Source organism: Myotis daubentonii, chromosome 7, assembly GCF_963259705.1.
Source record: "Myotis daubentonii chromosome 7, mMyoDau2.1, whole genome shotgun sequence".
Taxonomy (NCBI): Eukaryota; Metazoa; Chordata; class Mammalia; order Chiroptera; family Vespertilionidae; genus Myotis; species Myotis daubentonii.
In genome coordinates this window covers 3,052,022-3,060,330 of record NC_081846.1, presented here as the reverse complement: position 1 = coordinate 3,060,330, position 8,309 = coordinate 3,052,022, and positions in this window count along the sequence as shown.

The window sequence follows — 8,309 nt, the reverse complement described above, 5'->3', positions numbered from 1 at the left end:
TGACTGGGAATCGAACCCTGACCTCCTGGGTCATAGGTTGGTGCTCAACCATTGAGCCACTCCGGCTAGGCCAAAACAATTTTTTAAAAAAAAAATTTTAAATGCAGCCCTAGCTGGTTTGACTCAGTGGATAGAGCGGTGGCCTGTGGACTGAAGGGCCCTGGGTTCAAATTTGATCAAGGGCACTTGCCCAGGTTTTAGTTCAATCTCCAGTAGGGGGCATGCAGGAGGCAGCCGATCAATGAGTTTCACTCATCATTGATGTTTCTATCTCTCTCTCCCTCTCCCTTCCTCTCTGAAATCAATAAAAATATATATTTTTAAAATTTTCTTTAAAAGAAATGTTTTAAGTGCAATCCTTCAGGGGTTGTGCAACCAATTTAGTGGATTGCATTTTCCCAGATGAACTAGACCAGCGTGGGAAATAAAGGCTTCAGTCTCCATTGGCGTCGATGGCTGAAGCCAAGAAGTCAAGAGAAGGCGGAGACTCAGAAGGGCAGCGCTGGAGGACTTGGGAGAGAGCAGCGAGAGGACTAGCTTACTGTGGGTTTTGCTGTAAGAACGTCTTCCTAACTCATTAGGGTGTACATTTATTTTGTATTGTCTTCTAAACTGTTTACGTTACAATAGGTATGATTAAAAGTAACAAAAAATATTTCACATAAATGGTAGCTATCGCAGCAAAGGGAGAAGGTTCTCTCGTGCGTGTTATTCAAGATTGATGAAGTACTTACAGGAGCATTTCCAGATCAGTAGACCGAGCAAAGCGAAAGAGGAAAACAGGAAAAGGAGGTGAGGAACCGGGTGGGATGGGAGGCAGGAAGAGGAACCTCTTAACCTAAAACAAATCCAACAAATACTATGTGAGCCGTTTAGGTGAGCCGCTTTTTAAAATATAAAGTAGGCTTAGATTTTACACAGAGGAATAAATCTCTATAAAGCCCCAGTCATTGGGAGGGTCTGGCCTTTGAAACTAAGAACCTGAACATTTCCTTGACCTGTTCTAGCCAGACCTTCATTATCGCTGAGACAAGTTCAGAGCCTTAACTGTTTAGATGGATTATTTTAAACATCATTGTTAGGCGATGATGTTTAAGTGAAAATAGAAACGGAAAAAAAAGGCGGGGGGGGGGGGGGGACAGACCAGCCTATTTGAACCTGCATTTCCAGGGACACGCCCGCATGTGGTCAGGGCAGGCAGATTCTAACCTGCAAAATGCATGCCTGACAGGGGAGCCGCCTTCCGCCCGCTCCTGCTTGCTTTGAGTCTCAATGGCTTCCCTTGCCCGTCATTCCAAGGGGCAAGTGACCTAGTTCACACTCACAGGAGACCATCCCGATTGGTCACTGCTATTCTGCTCCGCCCTCCTTTTCCTCTAGGATTCCCATCATCCCCGCCTTTCCCACTGTAAGGCCTCCTCCTTTGTCTGCCGTTCCTTCTCGTTCATTATTAGAATAGAACATAAGCTATTTAGGGAACTGAATCCTCTGGGATAAAGGTGCATTATAGATCTACTAAACAAGATCTATAGAAGGCAGAATACATATTTGATATAGAAGCAGCTCCCATTTTGAGTCCATGTGTAAATTTCGAAAAAGAAAACACACTTAACAAAGTTTAGAATGACAAATAAAACTCATTTTTTCACCCTAACCAGTTTGGTTCAGTGGATGGAGTGTCGGCCTGCAGACTGAAAGGTCCCAGGTTCGATTCCGGTCAAGGGTGTGTACCTTGGTTGCGGGCACATCCCCAGTAGGAGGTGTGCAGGAGGCAGCTGGTCAATGTTTCTCTCTCATCGATGTTTCTAGCTCTCTATCCCTCTCCCGTCCTCTCTGTAAAAAATCAATAAAATATATTTTTAAAAAACTAACTCATTTTTCAAGGCAGCATAAAACTTCGGATTACCATTTTCAGACCTATGACGGCTCTGTGAGCGGTCCAGCATATCACAGCACCCTGGCCAGTGTGGCTCAGTGATCGTTGCTCCAAGCAGAGAGCTTGCTGGTTTGATTTCTGGTCAGGGCACCTGCCTGGGTTGTGGGCCCAATCCCCAGTAGGGGACGTGCAGGAGGCAGCCAATCCATGTTTCTCTCCCTCTCCTTTTCTCTCTCTAAAATCAATTTAAATATATATATATATATATACACACTTTATATATACATATACACACACACACATGCCGATAGATAGATAATATATATACGTCACTTAGTGTTTCCTTCCTGTCTATTTCTATTCCAGTTTTTTCTTCTGTGAAACTTCCCTCTCACTGTAGAGGCTGACACCCACTCCGCCCCAGTTCTCCAGGGCCAGCGCTAGTCACTTGCCAATGGGAGCAGCAAGAGAGTTAGTCTGCTGAGGGGGTGACGGCGAGCGTCTCAGAATGGCTTTACGTCCCTGTTCAAGGAAGCGATGGAAGGGGAGTCACTGCCCCGCCTTTGGTCACAGTGGTGTGAGGACTCAGCATCAGAGCAGTGGCAGGAGGGGACGCTCACAGACAAAAGCCAACAAGCGAGCAAGCAAGGGAGCTGGTGGAGTAGAGAGCTGAGACTGCGCAGGCCTCCGCGGCTGGCAGCCGGCCTGGCTTCCTTACCCCTGACGCCATAAGCGTCTTCCTCGTTTAGGACACTTTTAGCTGGAAATCCTGTTACTTGTCGTGGGAAACATCCCAATACATGCTCTGATGACTCAGGCAGACTTCTGGGCCTGTCCTGTGGGCAGGGCTGTAATCACAGCAAACACATGTCGGGGGGGAGGGGAAGAGGGAGTTACTGAAATGAACTAAGTCACAATTATTTTTCATCTAAGGCTTTGCTTAATATAAGCAGAAATATATCTAATTTCAGGCAGAAAGACGTTAGAGGCAAAATATGATTAACAACATTAGCAAAAATTAGAAGTATATTAGTTGAATTATTTACACTTTCCACACCTCATAATCTCTGCTCAAACATGACTAATCTAGAAATTATGATTTTTGTTGTTAAAACAGTTCAGAACAGATAGACTCGTGTCAGTTTTCTTCATTCAAATAGAATACTGTTTTTATTATAAATAAAACCTTATAAATTTCCCAACAGTTGATTATACTTTCTTTCCATTCCCAAGATCAATAATAACCTCCTGGAAAGCGAAGGGAGTCAAACCTCTGCACAACACTCCAAGCATTCTTGGCTGCAGCCAGATACCGAACAGAATGGACGGCATGCTGGAAACCGAAGTCACTGAGATCTGACAGAGCGAGAGAGCGAGAGGCGGGGGCAGGAGGGGGCATACCAGCGGAGGAACAAGGTAGGAGACTTATCTTTACCCTCCATCTCCCAGGCCCACATGCCCCCTTTTAGAAAATACTTGAGCTCTTCCCAAAAACACATGAAAGGAAATAGATTGAAGAGTTTTCTGGATGGACTGTGGCACTGGGGACATTCTGAAGTACGAGATCAGGAACTGAAAGCGAGAGGTGGAAATCCCTGTTTTAGCTGAATGGATGGGCTCCTGATTCACACACAAATCTTGCATTGCCCGTAAATGACTAAAACACACACATAAAAAAAAACAACAATTAAAGAATTTCATAAAAAGGTTATCTGCAGTTTATAGCTTTCCCTGAAAGAAAAGAAAACACTTTCAAATATAATTATCTTACTATAAACTGTTTTAATAAAACTTAATCCCGTGGGGGGGGGGGGCTTACGGTAGATGGTTGAGAATAACCGATTGAGAAACCATGTTTCCTGAGGGTGTGTTGGCTGCAAAGGAGACAGTGGCAGAAGCTCCTTAGGGACAGAGCGACGTGGAATTGGAGGGGGTCCAGGCAGGAGACAGACGAGGGCCCCAACGCTGGGAGAAAGCATTTACAGTGGGAATTGTATAAAGGGAGAAATGATGGCATGTAGCGCCTGGAATCTTTATGGCATTGGCAGGTATCATTGCAGCAACAGACCAAATCTTTATGAAAGAACCAAAAGTAGTAGAACTTAGACTATTTTAATGCATTTAATTAAATGCTCTACCTACCTAGAAACCAAGTGAGAGCTCCTAAATAATTTCTGACACGAGCTAAATTTTACTTCTGATTCATAACGACTGGTTGTAATCCCATGGCAGTCATGGAAGAGTAATTGGTTATGAAGAGCAAGAACTCTAGAAATAAAAAATGCAGAGGCTGAAAATGGGTTTGTAATCTTTTTCACACCAGGTGGAAATGGTTAAATGGAAATAAAGCACTTAGGTCATTAAAATAATATAAAGGAAGCTCTTTATTATACATCGGTCTTATTTTCAATAAAAACATGTCATATTACAGCCATATGAATTACTTTAAAATGCACACTCAGTATTTTCGTTGGGATTGCAACCTTGTCTAAAACGCTACTTACTGTCAAGCATGAAACTTGTGAAACTCAGTTTTTGAGTCACTTGGGTAAATATTAAGGCACATTGTGGGCTGCCGCCCAGATGGACTGAGCCGGTCTCTGGAGGGTACGCCTTGGAGTCTGCGTGTCCGATGCTGTACGTGTACTTATCACCCACACTGCCGGCATTCTGGGGGGAATGCAGACTCCTTCACTAGCTAGAGCTCAGGTCCCCCAAGCATCAGAGCTTCATTCTGCCTTGAACATGGACCTGGGGTGTTTACCAGAAGACCACAGCAACATCTGTAGGCACAGTGGGCAACTGCTTCAAAAGAAATGAATGTTGTCCTTTTCACTCACCCCTTTTGGTGTGAAATGTATGGGCTGGTATTCACATCCAGTTACAATTGTCTTATGTCAGTTTAATGGTGAGCCCAACTACAGCGTTCTCACCCTACTGACACCTGGTGGGCAAACTCTTTTCTGTTTTCTAGTGGAACCATGGAGAGCAAGTCTGCATAATGTCCTAGACCAGGGGTCGGCAAACTGCGGCTCGCGAGCCACATGCGGCTCTTTGGCCCCGTGAGTGCGGCCACGAAGTTTCAATCGCACTGTACATGCGCTCCCGCATGTGGTATTTTGTGGAAGAGCCACACTCAAGGGGCCGCAGTTTGCCAACCACTGTGACCTAGAAGGCTTCCAACAACAGTTTTGCAGGTGCCCTGTGTACATGGGGTTTGGTTGAGTTTAATTAGTTTAGTTCATGTCCTAGAAAGAGACAGACAAATGCTGGTGTCCTCTGAGGACAGTAGACTGCAATCATCAGCGTGTTAATCCCATCTGCTTCTCCAGAGAAGGCAGCAATGTTCCATGAGGATGTCAAAGGACCAACACGTCTTCCTAAATCTGGCCGCACTCCTGATTCTGTCTTCCGTGTTTTTCCTTCTGGCTGGTGTCTTCGTCACCACAAGAAGCGTTGGCAGGGTGCTCACCTGTTCACACCTTTCACACACAGTACTGGCCAAGTACTCCAACACACTTTGTACAGTTGTGATTTTATTTTCTTTTACTAGAGGCCCGGTGCACGATTGGGCCAGAGGGGGCGGGGAGGGCGGCTGTGGGAGGGGCCTTGGGTGGTTGGCCTGCCCCACTTCCTGGTCGAACTCTGGGTTAAACTCCCGGTGGAGGGGACAATTTGCATATTAGCTTTTTATTATATAGGATTTCTTTTTCTTTCTTTCTTTCTTTCTTTCTTTCTTTCTTTCTTTCTTTCTTTCTTTCTTTCTTTTTGTATTCTCCAAAAAAATAGAGTAAAAAATAAAAACTCGTTATACAGTTGTACCTTGACTTTGAAATAAGACGTTGCTAAAGAGTAAGTGTAGTGTTTTCTAAACTATGTATTATTGTGGTGTTAATACATTTTATTTGGGAAAAACAAAAATAATTATCAGGCTTACGTTTGGGTGGAGTATATGCACAAGTCAAATGTCTCTTCCAGAATTCTTCAATACCAAGGAAGGTAGATTATTACGGAAACACCACAGCCTCAGCAGAGTGAAAACGAACCCTTGCATCTAAACACTGGGTAGGAAAAGTTTCACGTCAGCCGCCTATTGCTGTATAACAAATTACTCCTAATCTTCGCAATGAAAAGAATATGCACTTACTGTCTCACATGTTTTGAGCGTCAGGAATGTAGGGGCAGCTTAACGAGGGGGTTCTGGCTCAGGGCCTCTCCAAGGTCGTAATCACAATGGCAGCCAGTGCTGAACCGCCTGGGAGTTCTACTGGGAAGATCTGCTCACTCCCAGAGGTCTCTCCACAGGGCTTGTCATAACAGGGTAGCTGGCTTCCCCCAGTACCAGTGACTGAGAGAGAGAGAGAGAGAGAGAGAGAGAGAGAGAGAGAGAGAGAGAGAGAGAGCCCAAGCTGGAAGCCACAGTCTTTTTATAACCTAACCTTGGAAGTGGCGTCTCATCACTTCTGCCATCTACTGTGGGTTCCAGCCCACACGGGAAGGGAGGGGTTGATGACAGAAGGGCCTGAGCACCAGGAAACAGAGGGGATCACGGAGGCCATCCTGGAGGCCGCCTGCTACAGACTTCTTGACCGCAGACATTTTTAAGTGTGGAGTCTGCTGTTCATCACTGTGAGTACCTAATGGGGGAAGACAGTCAGCTGCATTTCCCAGCTGTGTGATCTGGGATCTCCTCGTTCTGCCAACTGACCTCCGGGCCAAGGATCTGCTGCGCCCGACAGTCCCTAGGCAGCCAGGGAGTCGGTGTGGAAGGCAGAGCCCCAGGGTCCGCCTTAGACCCACTGGACTCATGGGAAGATTCTTTGTTGCAGAGTCTGCTTTATCTGGTATCAATATAGCCACTCAACTTTCTTGTTTTTGTTTGCTTTTTTTTTGTTTTTGTTTTTTGGGGTTTTTTTGGGGGGGGGGGGTTGCGGGGAGGAAGGAGAGAGAGAAACGGATTTGTTGCTCCACTTTATTCATGTTTTCATTGGTTTCTTCCTTTCTGTGCCCTGACCGGGCCTGACCCCGAAACCGTGGCGTATCCGGATGGTGCCCGCAGCCAACTGAGCCACCCGGCCAGGGCCCCACTCACCTTTCTTTTGATTGGTATTTGGAATATGTTTTTCTTCCTTTTCTTTTTAATCCATATAAGTAGATCTTTACACTTAAGGTGTATTTCTAATAAATAGTATATAAATAAGTTTTTCCAATATGACAATGTTTGCCTTTTAATTCGGGTTTTGAGACTTTTCTATTTAATGTAATTATTGATATGATTGGGTTAAAACCTGCCATCTTTTCTTCTCTATTTGTTCATTCTTTCTCCCTATATTCTTGCCTTCTTTTAGATTTTTTATTGTTTCGTTTTATTTCCACTTTCCATAGTACTGTTGCCAGTGAATGTAAGAGCTTCTTTTGGCGAGGAGCAGGTTTTTGGCGAGGAGCGGGTTTTTGGTGTTTGTTATGGGGTGCGACCACAACATTAGTTACAGAGAAACAGAATTTCCGGAGGATGAGGCCCAGAAATCAGGATTTTAAAAAAGTTTCCCAGGTGATTCTAATGTGCAGCCGAGGTTGAGAACCACTGCAATAGAACATCCAGCACTTTCCAGGTGTGTCCTCTCAGGACTGTGGTCTCCACTGATTGGCCGGCATCAGGGTACCCGGTCATTATCCAACGCAGCTGGTCCTGGGGGCAGCTGGTCCTGGAGCCAAAACCCAACTGAGGCCTAGATGTCATCTCCGGGGGGGGGGGGGGGGGGGTCAGGGGGTCCAGACCTCAGGCCCAGGGATCTGCAAGGGGAGGAAAGGTCACCCTGGGGGCGAGGTCCGCCCCTCCAACTGACCATTGCTAGGCCCGTGGGCTGTCCACCCTGGTGACCGGTACCTGCCCATGGTCCTTGCTCTGCTCGCGGCTAACTGCTGCCACAAAACCTTCCTGTGAAGCCAGGGAAAGGCGAGTCCCACTCAGGGTTTTAGGGAAAGTGAGACTATCGTAGAGGATGCTTACTGTCACACTGGGGTCTCTGAGATACGTCAGCAGAAGACCAGGATTAGGAAAAAGGAACTGACCTTTATTCTAGTCAATGTTTAATATGAACATTGAATCCCATTAAAGGGTTTCCAGGGCCTCAGGAGTGACTGTCTTTTTAAGTACAAAATTATCCAAGGCTGCGAGTTCTATACTAATTATCAATATTAGTATTGATTGTTCTATACTATTTTTCCAGTTTTACTGAGATATAATTGACATGTGTTAGTTTTACGTGTACAGCATAATGGTTTGATATGTCTATATTTCAAAATGGTCATCAAAATAAGTTAATATCCATCACCACACATAATTACCCAAATTTCTTTTTTTTTTAAATATATTTTATTGATTTCTCACAGAGAGGAAGGGAGAGAGACAGAGAGTTAGAAACATCGATGA